This window comes from Acinonyx jubatus, chromosome C1 (genome assembly GCF_027475565.1).
Source record: "Acinonyx jubatus isolate Ajub_Pintada_27869175 chromosome C1, VMU_Ajub_asm_v1.0, whole genome shotgun sequence".
NCBI classification, from domain to species: Eukaryota; Metazoa; Chordata; class Mammalia; order Carnivora; family Felidae; genus Acinonyx; species Acinonyx jubatus.
This window is the reverse complement of record NC_069381.1, coordinates 96,396,031-96,413,859: the sequence shown is the minus strand read 5'-3', so window position 1 is coordinate 96,413,859 and position 17,829 is coordinate 96,396,031. Positions and strand designations below refer to the sequence as shown.

Genomic DNA, 17,829 nt, shown 5'->3' with positions numbered 1-17,829 from the left:
CCATATCAGAGAAGGAGGCTGGACAGAGGAGGAGTCAGTTATATAATATTCAGTTCACATCATGGCAAGGTGTGTGTGTGTGTGTGTGAGTGTGCATGTGCACATTTGTTTGTGGATGGGTATGTATATAGATATATGTATATCTTTTTAAAAAGGTATAGAGAAGGAATCATACTAGAGAAATTGTTTCCCCCACTTTTATTTTGCACATTTTGCCATATCTACACATACATCTCTACCTCATTCTTTTTAATACTTGCATGGTACAGGTAGGTATCTCCCATTTTTTGAAAGTTCACATTAGGCTGTTTGCTTTTACGGGCAATCTACCTATGTCCCTGTTTTTGCTAACTGAAAGAAATCTGAAGAGGACATTCACTGCCACAAAGAAAGGCAAAAAGTGAAAGTAGCGTTCAGCATTTATTTTGCATTGAACTGAGCTATTATAGACACACTCAGCTAGAGTGTCTCCGCGGAGCTCCTGCCCCTGGAACTACACTCCCCATCTCAGCATCAGCCACCATGGCTTTGAACTGCATCTGTGAGCATCTATACTTTAGCTCAGTTTATTTTGTGCATCTATTAGCAAGATGTGTGCTAAGGTATCAGAATCCTGAGAGAGGCTATTTTGGGGGGTCTGGGAAAGCTGAAACAATTTTCCTTATAAATTAATGGTAATTACTTTTTCACTTTATGCCAATTTGGGTTATGAAAGGTTTCATAGAAATGCCCTATTTTCAGATGGTGGGGAGGCCTGTATTCAATGGTCAAGGTGTTCTGTTTGAGTGGCTTGTCTGTTACGCATAGGCACCCAGCTGACAGGCTGAAACCCAGCCTAAGGTTCACTTGTCAGTACTCGGTGCCAGTCTGCCCCCACTTCCTCACCCAGCCCTGGCTCTGACAGTCCACCCTGGCCACTCATCAGCCTGGCTGCCCCCTCGTTCTGCTCAGGCATTAACATCTGCAGGGCCTAGCCTCTTGACCTTGTTCAGGCCCTGTCTGCTACACCAATAGCCCTCCTATGCGCATGCTGTCCTGACTCCCCAAGCTCTGGTGCTCTCACCTCCGGCTCTGCTCTGATGTGGCTCCTTAGCATCAGGCATGGATGCCAGCCTTACACTCAGTTCCCCCTGACCCTTTAGTTCCGAACAGGCCAGGAGGAGAAGGGGAAGAGTAGTAACTATGATTGCTTCTAAGTGATATTGTTGGGCCTGAGGGTTTCATACATTACAGACCTAAAACTTCGTGTGTTTTAAATGGTAATTTGAGGAATAGGAGACATGTTTAATAACTATGTGAATGTACTTTGTGTTGCTTTTATATTGTCAAGTGAGATAAAATATCCGTTGAATGTATAATTTTGGGATGATTTGCAAACTCGAGAAATCTGTCTTCTGGCTTTTTGGCTTTAGAATAAGATAGGAAGTTACATTGTTCAGGGGATATGAATGTACGTTTTTAGGAGAGCCTGTTATGTCTATAGTTTTATATCCTTGAAAAGTACATTGTTTATATAACACTAAAAAAGGCAGGATACGAGTTCGTACATACTATAATTGCTACTATATAAAAATGTGCTTATGAAAAAAAAGACAGGAAATATACTAAAATATACTAGTGATTACCGGAGATGGTAGGCTTACAGGTATTTTCCTCTCATTTTCTCTCTCTTCAAAATTTCTAAAAAGTGGTAGTAGTACTTTATGATATTTAAAACTTTAAAAAAATGTTTCTTTTTACTTTCTGGAATTTTTTCCCAACCTTTGAACACTATAGGAAGTAAGAATTTTGCTGTCTTTATTTTCCAGTGTCTTGCTAAGAATTTAGCCAAGATTTAGTTTGTGATGTAAAAACTGTGTTACTTGGGGGCACCTCGTGGCTCAGTCCATTAAACTTCTAACTTCGGCTCAGGTCATGATCTCACGATTTGTGAGTTCAAGCGCCCCCATTGGGCTCTGTGCTGACAGCTCAGAGCCTTGAGTCTGCTTTGAATTCTGTGTCTCCCTCTCTTTCTGGCCCTCTGCCCTCGTGTTCTGTCTCTCTCTCAAAATAAATAAACATTAAAAAAAATAATAATAATAATAAAACAAGCTATTTTGAAGCTATTTGTAAAGTATACAAGTTCTAGTTTGGGACAGTTATTTCTTTAGAGGAGGTTTTGAAACGGATGATTAGATCAAAAAATTAAGATAAACCACTTAATTATTTGGATGGTTACTAACATTGCATTAATGTAATGAAATTGTAAAGTTTCATGTTATTAAACTTACTTTTATATGTAATTTTTCACACTGTGGCATTTTATAAAACTTCCTCTTCTGCTGAAACATTTAATTTGACCATTGTACCTAAGCAGCCTTTAAAATTTAGCTATGAACCAGCATTTTTTATCCCGCTCAGCAGGGGTGGATACCAATCCCTGTGTTTCTCCTATTCTGGGTAGAAGTTAAGCACTTTGAGTGATTATCTTAAGCTTCCAGTCCCTTAGTGTGAGGTGGGCAGGAAGTACCTCCCCCTTTTCCCTTAGGAGGCAAGGAAACACAAACCGCCCAATTTCTTCAAAGAAGTTCTTTATATTGTCTCTCGTAACCCTTACAACTAACTAATTATAATTCCTTTTACATAGTTTTGACGAGGGAAATGAACTGATGTTAACACAGCCAGTTTGGGGCTGCCCTACTTCATAAGCCTTGCACTTTTCTTTAGAATATGGAAGTGTTGGACTCCTATTGTTTTGATCTTGGCCTTTGAGGCCCCTGCTGAAACTCTGAGAGGACAGGAAAAGTTGCATTTGACATCCTGTTATATTAGCTGATATTATTGTTATGTCTGCCCACAAACAAGTAATACGTACTGGTTAAATGCAGAAGCTTTGGAGTAAAGCGGAACTAAGTTTGTGTTACCTGGGTAACATACCCAACCCGTTCAGTCTCAGCTTCCTCATCTACAAAAGGGGGGTAATAATAACTATTTGTCAGAGCTGTGAGAGTCAAACGTAATAATGCATGTAGGTACTAAGCACAATGCTTGGCACCTGAAACATTTAATAAGTGATAATAATGATCATTTAAAATATCACATCACCTGGGGTGCCTGAGTGGCTCAGTCGGTTGAGTGTCCTACTTCGGCTTAGGTCCTGATCTCCCAGTTCGTGGGTTTGAGCCCCGTGTCAGGCCCTGTGCTGACAGCCTGGAGCCTGGAGCCTACTTTGGATTCTGTGTCTCCCTCTCTCTCTGCTCCTCCCCAGCTCATGTTCTGTCTCTCTCTCTCTCTCCTTCAAAAATAAATAAACATTAAAAAAATTTTTTTAATAAAATAAAATATCACATCACTATGCAAAGATACCTCTTCTGTGCCACCTGGATTTTTTTCTCTTTACACTACATTTGCTGAAAATATTTGGGTTGTGGTAATTAAGTTCTCCTGCTGATAAGAGACATAAGTACTGAATTAGAGAGGACCGCTTTGACGTCGGTCATGCTATTAGTGACACTGAATACTCTCTTGTTGACTTACTACAGCATTCTTTATGGGACAGGAGCAGTGGTGTGAATAACAAATCATATCATTAGCTTATTTGGAAGATATCTTTTAAAACTTAGGGATTATGAATTTAAGAAACAAAAATCAAATGAACATGGGGAAGGGAAGGAAAAATAAGATAAAAACAGAGAGGGAGGCAAACCATAAGAGACTCTGAAATACAGAGAACAAACTGAGGGTTGCTGGCAGGGTGTTGGGGGGGGGATGGGCTAAATGGGTGAAGGGCATTAACGAGGGCACTTTTTGGGATGACCACTGGGTGTCAAATGTAAGTGATGAATCAGTAAATTCTACTCCCGAAACTATTATTACACTATATGTTAACTCACTTGGATTTAAATTTTTAAAAAATGAAAAGAAAAAAAAACTTACAGATTATATTATGTATTTTTTTCAAAGTATCTTTCTAAATTTATTTTTCTTATTTTCCTTGGTAAATTTAGTTGAGTATCTTTCAAATGTATTTGGTAAAACACTACTTTATAGGCTAACTGCATTACAGTAGTATTCTATTTAGTATTATGTTCCAGTCCAAAGATGTGGTCTCAACAGCGTACTAATTAACATATGTGTTATAACAGGGGGTGTACTGTAAGAAAATTAGTTTGCATTCTTTTCACAAACATAGCAGGAAGGCATGACGTAGAAGCCAATGAAATGGCTTGACAAAGTTGGGCAGAATATTAGATTTGAACAAATACTAGATTTGAGCAGGGCATTATCATATTGTGGGTCAACTAGATAGTCATAATCGAGTTTTGGTGAGTGGAGTGCCAACTGTATAAATTAAACTGTTGTCATCCTCTGTAGGCAGAACAATACTTTTACGTCTCTGTTTTGCTACCTCTAACATCTACACCTCTATTTTGCTCTGTTTTGCTACACCTGTGTTTCATCTTCAACTCAACTGTAGCATTTTTACACCTTTCATATCACAAATTAAAGGTGCATCCCAAAGAGATTTTGAGGTTTATAAAGGAGACAAATGGGACAAGGCAAGAGTTGCTGGGAGCTTGGTCCCTGTACTCCTGATACGAGAATCGGGTAAGGACTTTTAGTGCGCACAGCACTCCTGGCTCCTGTGAATCTAAATCCAACTCTTTATTGGTATTTGTGCTCCAGAGTAACTCTTTGGAAATCCGAATTGTCTCCTAAATTCTAAGAGGTATGGTTAGCTGAAGAGCCTGCTTCTACACTCCTAGGGATTTTGGATTTCTCTGTAAGCTCTGATATAAACTTGGCTAACTTCATGGTTTAAGATGTTGGTTTGGGAACTTAGTTCTACTTTAAGGCCTGTTTTACCAGGGGCCCATACAGCCTCTTAGGACTGGTACATTTCTGGATATGGTACACTATACAATTAACCATACCTAGCATGGCTCTAAACTAGATTATTGACTGAACACTAGATTGAAGTCTAGCTGCAACAGAAGCACAGCTACTAATTTGATTGCCAGCCTCCTTGAAATGTAGACGGAGGAACGCTTTTCTCAAATCGCATTCTTCTTTCTTCCAGCCTCTAGTGCATGTGTCCCCTGCTCCCCCAGGCTTCTTTTGTGTTTCCCTGTCATTTGGGAAAAGCCTAAGACTGTCCAGATGTAAATGACCTCTGTAGGCATGTATTTTGCACTTTTCAGAAGACAGTTCTTGGTGAGTAGTTAACAATACTGTTGCTAAGAGAGCAGATCTTAAATGTTCTCGATACAAAATAAAATAGTAATGAGTTGATGAATGTGTTAACTAACCTTAATGTGATAATCATTTCAGAGTATATGCACTTACCAAATCACGTTGTACGCCTTAAACTCACACAATATCCTATGTCAGTTATACCTCAATAAAGCTGTGGATGAAAATACGTCTTACATCTTCTCTGTACCCTGAGTTTCAAAGGAAAGAGTTGTTTGCATTTTATACTCATAAAACTTTTGGTCGCCTGGTTACTTTAGCAGACCCCTGAATATTCTCATTTTACTTGTGTAAGATGGTAAACTTTAAAGGTAATACACGTGTAAGTTGGAATACTTTACTCTGTACTCATGGTCTTCTACAGGTGCACAAGGTGATACACTGAGTTGAAAAGAGCATTAGCATTGTTTTTGTATCAGTTTTCATCTAAAAAAGCAATAAATTAGGCTGTACTAAATTAATGTACAGACTGACACTGATGCCTTCACTCCTGTCAGAGTTCATTTATGGGATTAATCCCCAGGGAAAGAGTGCTCATCCCCCAGCAAAAAGGAGTTGACAGTGACATCCTCACTTTCTGTTTACTTTTACCTGTTGCAACACATAGCAGTTTTTATGTGTCCAGCTTATGTGTGTCTAAGTAGGTAGATTTAAAAATTATATTTTATTTAAATTTTTTAAATGTTTATTTATTTTTGAGAGAGAGAGACAGAATGCAAGCAGGGGAGGTGCAGAGAGAGAGGGAGACACAGAATCTGAAGCAGGCTCCAGGCTCTGAGCTGTCAGCACAAAGGCCAACGCAGGGTTCGAACCCACAAGCGGTGAAATTGTGACCTGAGCCAAAGTGAGACACTTAACCGTCTGAGCCACCCAGGTGCTCCTTAAGATTTTATTTTTAAATAATCTCTATACCCAAAGTGGGGCTCTAACTCACAGCCCTCAGATCAAGAGTCACACATGCCACTGACTGAGCCAGCCAGGTACCCCTACAAATTATATTTTAAATGGTAGAATCATTACAATCCTTTGAGAATAGGATGAACAATAGCCTTGAAAATAATTTGTATCTCAGGGGTGCCTGGGTGGCTCAGTCAGTTAAGTATCTGACTTTGGCTCAGGTCATGACCTCGGGTTGGTGAGTTTGAGCCCCCCATCAAGACTCTGCTTTCAGCACAGAACCCGCTTCAGATCCTCTGTCCCCCTCTCCCTCTGATTCTCCCCAACTTGTTCTCTCTCTCTCTAAATAAACTTAAAAAAAAAAAAAAGAATTTGTATTTCGTGTAGTTTCTTAGTTTGTTATGGAGAAGTATTTTTAAAAGTTTAGAAGTTGAAAGTTTAAAAGTTTAAAATATTTCCTTTACCAGTAGAAAAGTTCCAGAACTGTTGGGTTTCTGTAATAACAATTGATTATTGGCAGAAATTTTTAAAAATATTTTAAGAATGAATGAGAACTCTATTGTTTTTCTGAAGAATCTCATGATTTAGAGAGAGGATTTGGTGTTTGGAAGTGTTTTCATTGCTATTTATTGTTGCCCAAAACAAAGGATGTATATCATCTATAAAAGCTTCATATCTGCACACTTAGGACCCTTGGAAACAATTTTCTGGTCTGTTTTAAAATCTTTCAGGGGTACCTGGGTGGCTTAGTTGGTTAAGTATCCAACTTCAGCTCAAGTCATGATCTCACAGTTTGTGACTTCAAGCCCCACATCGGGCTCACTGTCGTCAGCTCAGAGCTGGCTTTGGATCCTCTGTCCCCCCTCTCTCTGCCCCTCCCTGCCACTCAAAATGAGTAAACATTTAAAAAAATTAAATCTTGGGGCACCTGGGTGGCTCAGTCGGTTGAGCGTTTGACTTCGGGTCAGGTTATGATCTCGTCGTGGTCCATGGGTTCAAACCCTGCATTGAGCTCTGTGCTGACAGCTCAGAGCCTGGAGCCTGCTTTGGATTCTGTGTCTCCCTCTCTCTCTGCCCCTCCCCAACTTGTGTTCTGTCTCTCTCCCTCTCTCTCTCAAAAATAAATAAACATTAAAAATTTTTTTAAAAATAAAATAAAACCTTTCAAAGTAGTTCCAATGGATTTTTAATCAGTTTGTTAAAAATTTAAATAATTTAACACTGACCAATTAGTTTGCAAATATAGTCCATAGACTTTGGAGAAGATGGAAATACACCAGCCAGATTTCAGCAGAAACTTTTGCTTAGTTGTGAATGGAATTCACAGATGAGTATTTCAATTCAGTCCACAAAGCTCTTCTTTCTTTGGCTCCTAGGTATTGTGGTGAGCTGTCTTTTTCAACTCCTATAACCCTTTGTATTAGCTCAGCTGCCATAACAAAGTACCACAGACTCAGTGACTTAAACAGTGGAGTTTATGTTCTTACACTTTTGGAGGGTAGATGTCCGAAATTAAGGTGTTGGTTTCTTCTGGGGCCTCTCTCCTTGGCTTTATAGATGGCTGTCTTCTCCCTGTGTCTTCACATGGTCTTCTTTCTGTGTCCGTGTCCCAAATTCCTTTTCTTATAGGGATACCAGTTATATTGGATTAGGGCCCACTCTAGTGATTTTATTTTAACTTGATTACATTTTGAAAGACTGTCTCCAAATGCAGTCATATTCTGAGATACTGGGGGTTGGGACTTCAACACATGAATGAGGGAGGGGATGGGGGAGAGACACAATCCAGCCCATAACACACTTAGAATCAAGCAGAAAATACGCTGAATTTAGAACTAGATATTTGAATCATTGTTTCAAGAAAAAAAATCATGTACAATCACATTGCTCTTACATAAAATATTTACAATTTATAATACTTTAGTAAGAATGAAATGGTTCTTTTGTCCTCCATCTATATAGTTAATTTTTAACAAAGCTAATAAAATAAAATTATTTTTAACAATATCTCATGCTTTAGGGTGCTTGGGTGGCTCAGTCGGTTAACCGACCAACTCAGCTCAGGTCATGCATGATCTTACGGTTCGTGGGTTCAAGCCCCGCGTTGGGCTCTGTGCTGACAGCTCAGAGCCTGGAGCCTGCTTCAGATTCTGTCTCTGTCTCCCCTGCTCATTCTCTCTCTCAAAAATAAAATAAACATTAAAAAATTTTAAAAAGTATATCTCGGGGCACCTGGGTGGCTCAGTCGGTTAAGCGTCCGACTTCAGCTCAGGTCATGATCTCACGGTCTGTGAGTTCGAGCCCCGTGTCGGGCTCTGTGCTGATAGCTCGGAGCCTGGAGCCTGCTTCAATTCTGTGTCTCCCACTCTCTCTGTCCCTGCCCTGCCTCTGCTCTCTGACTCTCATAAATGAATAAATGTTAAAAAAAATTTTTTTAATTAAAAAATATATCTCGTGCTTTAAAATTTTTCATTTTATAATATGCATATTATTATAGTTGTGTCTAATTTATAAATATACATAAATCATTTTTTTCGTAGGAGTTTCAAATCAGAGTTTGGAGACCTCTGACTTTAGATATGTCCCTTATCAAAATGTCTTTATCTTGAAGGTAATATGCTATTTGCTAATAAGAACAAGAGTTTTAGAGTTCAAATTCCAGTTTTTCCACTTAATAATGTAATGTATATGACCCTAAAAAGTTATTCAACCCAGGGTGCCTGGGTGGCTCAGTCGGTAGAGCTTCCTACTCTTGGTTTTGGTTCAGGTCATGGTTTGTGGGATTGGGCCCTGAATCAGGCTCTGTGCTGACAGCATGAAGCCTGCTTGTGATTTTCTCTCTCTCTCCCTCTCTCTCTGCCTCTCTCCTGTGCTCGCTCTCTCTCTCAAATAAATAAACATTTAAAAATGTTATCTAACCCTGGGATGCTTGGCTGGCTCAGTCAGTAGAGCATTGGACTCTTGATCTCAGGGTCATCAGTTCAAGCCCCACTTTGGGTGTGGAGCCTACTTTAAAAAAAATTATCTAACCCTGCTAAGCCTCAATTTTCTCACCTAGAAAATCAAAATATCTTCCTCCAGAGATTGTTGTGAGGATTAAATGAGATGTGTATAATGCCCAACAAATCATAAATACATAAAAAGGACCTTACTATTGTGGTGCTTGTTATCATTTTAAATAAGCTGTTTTGGTGTTACTCATTTATCCTTAAAGTATTTTAACATGTTTTCCCCTCCTACAAATGGGGCAACTTCAAATCATTAGAAACTCTTAAAGTAACAGGCGTTGCTGATTTTCATAAACCTTTCCTCTTTTTACATCCTTTTTTTAAATTTTATTTTTTATTTTTTAAATTTACATCCAAATTAGTTAGCATATAGTGCAACAGTGATTTTAGGAGTAGATTCCTTAGTGCCCCTTACCCATTTAGCCCATCCCCCCTCCCACTCCCCCTCCCCTAACCCTCAGTTTGTTCTCCATATTTATGAGTCTCTTGTGTTTTGTCCCCCTCCCTGTTTTTATATTATTTTTGTTTCCCTTCCCTTAGGTTCATCTGTTTTGTCTCTTAAAGTTCTAATAGGAGTGAAGTCATATGATATTTGTCTTTCTCTGACTGACTAATTTCACTTAGTATAATACCCTCCAGTTCCATCCACGTAGTAGCAAATGGCAAGATTTCATTCTTTTTGATTGCCGAGAAATACTCCATTGTATATATATACCACATCTTCTTTATCCATTCATCCATCGATGGACATTTGGGCTCTTTCCATACTTTGGCTATTGTTGATAGTGCTGCTATAAACATGGGGGTGCATGTGTCCTTTCGAAACAGCACACCTGTATCCCTTGGATAAATGCCTAGTAGTGCAATTGCTGGGTTGTAGGGTAGTTCTATTTTTAGTTTCTTGAGGAACCTCCATACTGTTTTCCAGAGTGGCTGCACCAGCTTGCATTCCCATCCTCTTTATACATTCTTATATTTAGGGTTTAGTCATTAATTCAGCAAATATTTATTGAGGGATTACTGTATGGGGCACACTCTTCTAGGTGCTGGGAATATAGTCATGAACAATCTTATGTTCCAGTCGGGAAGACAAGAAGTGAACAAACAAATAATGGAATTTCAGGTAAATGATTAGCTCTATGGAGAAAATACAGCAGAGTGAAGGCATAGAAAAATATGTGGGGGAAGAAGCCTTATTTTTATTTTTTTTAATGTTAATTTTGAGAGAGAGAGAGCGCACACACAACTGGGGTAGGGATGGAGGGGCATAGGATCTGAAGCAGTCTCTGCACTGACAGCAGAGAGCTGACACGGGGCTTGAACCTGAGGACCACAAGATCATGACCTGAGCCGAAGATGGATGCTTAAGTGACTGAGACACCCACGCGCCCCAAAAGAAGCCTTACCTTAGATAAGATGGACAGGAGATGTGAAAAATGAGTAGAAATCAGAAAACAAGAGAGGGAGAAATGATGGCGTGGATTGGTGTGGTAGCAATGAAGATAGTGAGTGGTCAGGATAAGAGGTATGTTTTGAAGTTGGAATTACCCTTTGTCTAGTCAGCTTAGGCTGCTATAACAAAAATACCATCGACTGGGTGGCTTAACAAAAATTTATTTCTCACAGTTCTAGAGGCTGAGAAGTCCAGTATCAAGGTGCCATCCAGTTGGGTTCCTGGTGAGGGCTCTCTTCCTGGTTTACAGATGGCTGTCTTGTTGTATCCTCCCATGGTGGAGAGAGAGATCATCTATCTCTCTTATGTTTCTTCTTATAAGGGCACTCATCCCATTCATGAGTACTTCATCCTTATGACCTCCCAAAGGCCTCATCTCCAATACCATCCCATTGAGGATTAGGGCTTCAACATAGGAATTTGGGGGGGGGGGTGCACATTCAGTCAGTAACACCATTGGGTTAGTTATGAGAGTAGTTCCCAGGGTTACGCAGCTTTGTTAAGTAAAATCTCCATCAGTACCCATTAGATTCAGTGAACAGCAAAGAATTGTAGTCATTTGGAAGTTTTTTGAAGTGTGGATAATCAGCTATTTAACACAGTCACGAAGTTAGCATTATTCTAATTCTTTGACTTGTGCCTCAACATCTGAATATAATCTGCATTAAGTCAACTGTCATTTTTCATCCTTTCATTAAAAAAAAAAAAACAACTCAGGAAGGGGCACCTGGGTGGCTCGGTCAGTTAAGTGTCCGACTCTTGATCTCAGCTTGAGTCTTGAGCTCAGGGTCGTGAGTTCAGGCCCTGAATTGGGCTCCGTGCTGGGTGTGAAGCCCGATTGAAAAAAGAAAATAGCTAAAAAACAAAACAAAACAAAACCAAAAACCTCAGAAAATCACCATGACAGAGGTCTTAAGAGAGTTGATTGAACTATTAAGGCATTAAATTTATTTTTTGAAGAATCCTATTGCTTGTTTTGCAGTTAAGCACAATAACTGTTAAGAAGTTTATATTGTCTATTATTAGTAATATTAGGTTTTTTTTTTTAAGTTTCTTTGCTATTTTGAGTATCATTTTTAGTTACCTATAAGGCTGTTTCCTCTGATTAGGAGTGAGATAAAAGGCTGATATCCTGTTTGTGCTTGCTTTGAAGGTTTGTTGCTCAAGGAACAGTTGACAAGCTGGTAAAAGTTTGAGAGGTAGAAGCCAGTTTGACATTTTTTTTTCTCTTTTGCTTTAAAATATTTGAAGCAAATTCAATGGAGAATTTTATTGGCCTCTGTGCTGACAGTGTGGAACCTGCTTGAGATTCTCTTTCCCTCTCTCTCTGCCCCTCCAGTGTGTGCACTCTCTCAAGAAAGAAAGAAAGAAAGAATGAATAAATAAATAACTTTAAAAAGTAAAAAAGTAAAAGCACACATATGTGTACCTATGACATTTTTAAAAAGCTGCGTGATTGGCTTGTCCACAGTTTCTACATAAATTTTTGTTGGCCCTGTGTTTATTTGTTTTGCCATTTTGTCAGCATTGACCAACACCACAAATAGTAGCAAGAATCAAATGTTTCAGGTGTGTTTGTGGAGGAAAAAACTTAATATTGAGGAAATTCTATCCACTAATTTAACTTATTTCTGCAAGCTAGTGTGTAGGATGTTACTTAGTTTTTATATCAGATCTTAGAAGTCCATTGTTCCTTGGGAGCATGTTGTGATAACCCCTTTGGTAAATTATGGAGTTCCTCCAAAAGGTCTTAACTGTGACTTGATCTTAGATATCTAAGTATTAGAAATATCACTTTGGCAACAGTGTTGGAAGGAGGTGGATACTGGAAGCAGGTAGGCCATCTAGGAGACTACATCATGGTAGTTCTAGAATGATAAGGACATGAACTGAGGTTGCTGTAATAGGGATAGAAATAGACATTCAGGAGGTTAGATTGGTGAGAATGTGTACTGGCACTTACATACGTATAATATTTAAATAAGTTGTGACAGTAGTGTCATAACTGTTCTTGGGCACTTACTTTGTTTAAGACACTTTATTATCTCATTTGATCCTTGCAGCAACTCTACAGGTGAGTGTTATTCCCTTGTTATAGAGTAAAGCTTGGATGGGTTAAGAGTACAAGGCACACCATTAAGTAAGTTGCAGAAAAATTGAATCCAGGTGTCCAGCTGTAAAGCTCGCACTCTTTGTATCCTATACTATGATGCCTCCCTTATAAACATTATGGTCTCCACCTATGTTTTTTTTTATTTTAATTATTTTAGTGTTTATTACTTTTGAGAGAGAGACAGAGCATGAGCAGGGGAGGGGGAGAGAGAGAGGGGCCACAGAATCTGAAGCAGGCTCAGGCTCTGAGCTGTCAGCACAGACGCCCATGCAGGGCTCAAACTCATGAGCTGTGATGTGAGATCATGACCTGAACCAAAGTTGGATGCTTAACCGACTGAGCCACCCCCAGGAGCCCCTCTACCTATGTTTTATAACATTTGGTTTGTTTCATAGATGCTGAGTTAAAGGTGACTTCTTCTGTTCACCTAAGAATAGCTTTCTTACATTCAGAGTCTTTTTGTCTCTTTCCCTCCAAAAAAAGAGAGTTTAGAAATATTTTTATTAAAGAAGCCAAATATAAAAGGAGCACATTCTCTCTCCAGAATCTTTCTTTGCATTCTTAATCTAATAATAGCAATCGGTAAGCAGCAAATTGAATTATAATACATAGGCCCAGAAACTGGCTTTAATAAAAACCAAAGCCTGGTGGTTATTAAAATATCTGGATGTATTTTATCCTTCTCTAACATCAGTTGCCTATTGTGATAATTTATGCTTTGTGTATTTTTCCAGGGACTTATTTTGTTCCGTGTTGACATGTAAAAACTTTTGTGTGTCTGAAATGTTTCAGTGCCTGAAATCCAGCTAGCAGTAGACAAATCTCTTTAAAGATCAGTGTCCTTTGGGTAAGTGGCCAACTTAGGCTCAGGTCACGATCTCATGGTTCGTGTATTTGAGCCCTGCATTGGGTCTTTGCTGTTGGCGTGGAGCCTGCTTCAGATCCTCTGTCTCCTTCTCTTTCTGTCCCTCCCCCACTCATTGTCACTCTCTCAAAAATAAACAAACATTAATAAGGGGGGGGGGATTAGTGTCTTGATATCCTTTCTCTAAACTCCATTGTCGCTCTCTCAAAAATAAACAAACATTAATGGGGGGGGGGATTAGTGTCTTGATATCCTTTCTCTAAACTCCTTGCCTTGCACTGAAGGGACTTTAATGTCCCTAGACAGACTTCTTAATTTTTTTGACCACACCTCACCATTATAAACACGTTTGCAATCCATAGCACACACACATACCTGAAACAAACATTCTGAAGCGATATTTACCCTTACCTTCATGCAGTACATGTATTCTGATTTATTCTGTTGTTCACCATTCTATTTCATTAAAAACATTTGAAGACTTCCTCTTCCAGTTAGAATGTAGTAATACTTGAAAAACATTTGCTTCCACAGTAACAAGAAAATCCTGGACAAAATAAAAATCATATATTTCTTGGGGGTCAGTGAACAGTAGTGGATGCAAGGAAATGTTGATGAACTGAATTCCAAAGTGAATTCCTTTGAAAGTGAGCAAAGAGCCATAACAATTTTCATACCTGAGGACAAGCACGTAGTCTGGATACAGGTAGCCCTGGCATAGATGGGGAGGCTTTACAGAGGCAAGGGGAAATCTGCCAAGTCTTAGTTAATGGTATGGACTCTTGGAATTGGAGAATTGGAATCTGGAAGAATCCAAAATGCAAAAACAAACCACTTGGCCCAATAATTTTCTACTGTTCCAGTTATTACTAATAAGAAAGCAGCATTGCAGTAGGTAGGGGAGGCACAAAGAAGTTTTATATCCCACAAATTTGTGCAGTGATATCCTGCCAGAGTTGGATCCAAAGTTGAACCAAAAATAACTGAAACTGTAGCCAAGCTCTTTCCAGCTCAAATACTGACAAGATTTAAGAGGTAGCAGCAGCTCAGGGGGTTAGAGGTTGAGCTAATCCCAGGTGAATTCTGGGGCACCTGCGTGGCTCGGTCAATTAAGCATCTGACTCTTCGTTTTGGCTTGGGTCATGATCTCAAGGTTCGTGAGTTCCAGCCCTGCATCAGACTCTGTGCTAACAGTGCAGTGCCTGCTTGGGGTTCTCTCTCTCCCTCTCCTTCTGCCCCTACCCCACTCACACATGCTCTCAAAATAAATAAACTTAAAAAAAATTAAAAACAATCCCAGGTGAATTCCGTGTACTAAGACCTGCTATCCAGCCTCAGTTCAACTTGACTATAAGAGGAATCTGAATGATTAGTCCCTCAATTTAATTATCACACAGAGGAATGCTTGCAGTCTCAGAAATATATAAAACAAAACAAATACAAAATGTATCTTTTCCTCTAGTGTTCTTTTATAGACAGTGCTAAGATTAAAAATTATAAGGAACTAGAAGAAATAGGAAAATGTGAACCATAATAAAGAAAAAAATGGGGTCAGTAAAAGGAAACCTAAAGATGACCCAGCTGTTGGCATTAGCCAACAAGGACTTCAAGATTTTTATAATAAATATATTAAATAATATATAGGAAAAAATGTAATGGGTGAAGAGATGGAGTATTTCAGAAGAGCAATGGAAATGTTAGAAGAACCAGATAGAAATTTGAAGTTGGAAAATACAATATCGGAAATAAGAGTTATTAGATGGGCTTAAAATCAGATTGGACTTTGTTTTATAGAATGTTTAGTGCACTTGAAGACAGGTCAATAGAATTCAAGCTGAAGCAGCAGAGCAAGAAAAAGTAAAAAAAAATAAATGAACAGAGAACACGTAACCTGTGGAATAATAATATTAAGTTGTCTAACATATGTGTAATTAGAGTCTCAAAAGGAGAAGAGAAAGAATGGGTCAGCTGAAAAATGTATTTGATGGAAAACAACTCAGAATCTAAGAAACTCTATAAACCTCAAGCAGGATAAATGCAAAGAAGACCACACTTAGGTTTATCATAGTTAAATTGCTGAAAAGCAAATATAAAGAGTAAATCTTAAAAGCAGCTAGAGGGGGAAAAAAGCCACATAACATACAGGGGAACTAAACATAAGAATGGCCGCAAACTTCTTATTAGAAATGATGCAAACTGGAGTGCCTGGGTGGCTCAGTTGGTTGAACATCCGACTTTGGCTCAGGTCACAATCTCATGGTTCATGAGTTCGAGCCCCGTGTCTGGCTCTGTGCTAACAGCTCAGAGCCTGGAGCCTGCTTCAGATTCTGTGTCTCCCTCTCTCTGCCCCTCCCCTGCCCTATCTCTCTCTCTCTCTCTCTCTCTCTTTCTGTCTCTCAAAAATAAATAAACATAAAAAAAAATTTTTTTAAATGATACAAACTACAAGCCAAAGAATAACAACCTAGGGGCACCTGAGTAGCTCAGTTGGTTAAGCGCCTGACTCTTGGTTTCAGCTCAGGTCATGGTCTCACAGCTCCGTGAGTTCAAGCCCCATTAGGGGCTCTGTGCTGACAGCACAGAGTCTGCTTGGGATTCTGTCTCCTCTCTCTACCCCTACCCTGCTCACTCTGTCTCTCTCAAAAATAAATGAACATAAAAAAAAAGAATAACAACCTTAAACTAAAGAAAAAAATAAAACAAAACAAAAACCTGTCAACCTACAATTTTATATCCAGCAAAAATAACCTCCAAAACTGAAGGTGAAATAAATTTACTTTAATAAAAGAGGAGGAAATTTGTTGACCACAGATATGCACTACAGGAAATGTTAAAGGAAGTCCACAGAGAGCAGTGATAAATCAGAATTTTCAGATGAGAATACTGAAACCTAGAAAGGTAAAGTGACTTTGCTAAGGTTACACAGCTGGTTAAGCTGCAGGGTTAGGACTAAACTCCATTTCTTCTGATTTCAGTCCAGTGTACTTTGTTTGGGGGGCAGTCTATCACAGTGAGTGGGAAAAGCAGTGACTTTGGGAGTAGTCATATTCAGATCTGAATCCCAGCTCCACTGGCTGTCAGAACCTTGGACTACTGGGAACGTCACTCATCTCCATTTTTCAGATGAAGAATATGGCACAGAGAGATTAATATCTACATCATTGTTGTTGAGAAGAAGATTATGTTTGTTAAAGTACCTTGCACTTTATTTATGTCTATTTATTGTAGACATAAAATCAATATTAGTTTTCTTCCCCTCTTTCCACTATGCTGCCTTTTTTTTTTTAACCGGTAGAGATTTTGTGGGGGGAGGGTGGAGGTGATCATCTTTCCCAGAAATTTTGTCTTCTGTCTTATTTCTTTCCTGAATTAAGTCACCCTCATGACACCTATAGTGATTGTGTTTCCATTTGGCTGACTGTTCCTTCTCATAGCTTAGTAGTTGGAATCCTCTTGGCATCCATTTTCTTTGGTAAACAGGCACTAAACCTGAAACTCGCATTTTAAACATAGGCATCTATATGCCTCTTCACAAAAGAACACATAAGAGCTCAAGGAAAATCTGCAATGAGTGGTATAATATTCTTGGGAGCTAAATGCGTTAATGAGGAAGAAATCTCAGATTATTTAGATGTTTAAGAGTATGGTTAACCAAGTAACTAGAATGGGGGATATGACAGAGACTACAGATACAAAGTATAAAAGAAAAGAATGACATTAATAGATAATGAAATTTCCTTAAATATTCTTCCTTTTAAAAGCAAAACAATGCATTTTTTAAAAGCAAATACAATGTATTTGTATTTTTCTAATTATAATAATTTGTAAATTTTATTAAAACTGGTAACATCTATAATCCCATCAGCCAAAAAAAAACCATTTACCATTTTAAATGATCAGAATATCTTTCTATACCACATACACCTTTCAAATAAATAAAAACATTATTCTACACACACACACACACACACACACACACACACACTCACACAAAAGAGTATGGTTATATGATAACTTGTTTTAGATTTCCTGATCAAGATCTGTTGTTCGGAGAAAGATGATACTAGTTCTACAGAATGTAGGCTTGAGTACAAAGAGTGATTTTTTTTAAGTCTATTTATTATTTTGAGAGAGAGAGAGAGAGAGCATGCACAAGCTGGGGAGGGGTAGAGAGAATCCCAAGCAGGGTCTGGGATATCAGCATGAAGCCCAACACAGGGCTCCATCCCATGAACCATGAGATCATGACCCGAGCCAAAAT

At 38.8% G+C, this 17,829-nt stretch overlaps 1 protein-coding gene across 3 annotated transcripts in view; it reads left to right on the top strand.

Annotated features, from left to right (window-relative positions):
• DENND2C (DENN domain containing 2C) overlaps nt 1-17,829 on the top strand; it is an 89,178-nt gene that overhangs the window by 15,315 nt on the left and 56,034 nt on the right. The window contains exon 2 of one of the 3 annotated variants that reach the window (XM_053214637.1): nt 13,496-13,550. The exons of the other annotated variants lie outside the window; for them this stretch is intronic. The gene's annotated coding sequence lies outside the window, so the exon portion shown is untranslated. The remainder of the gene's footprint in view (nt 1-13,495; nt 13,551-17,829) is intronic. 3 annotated transcript variants of the gene reach the window in all.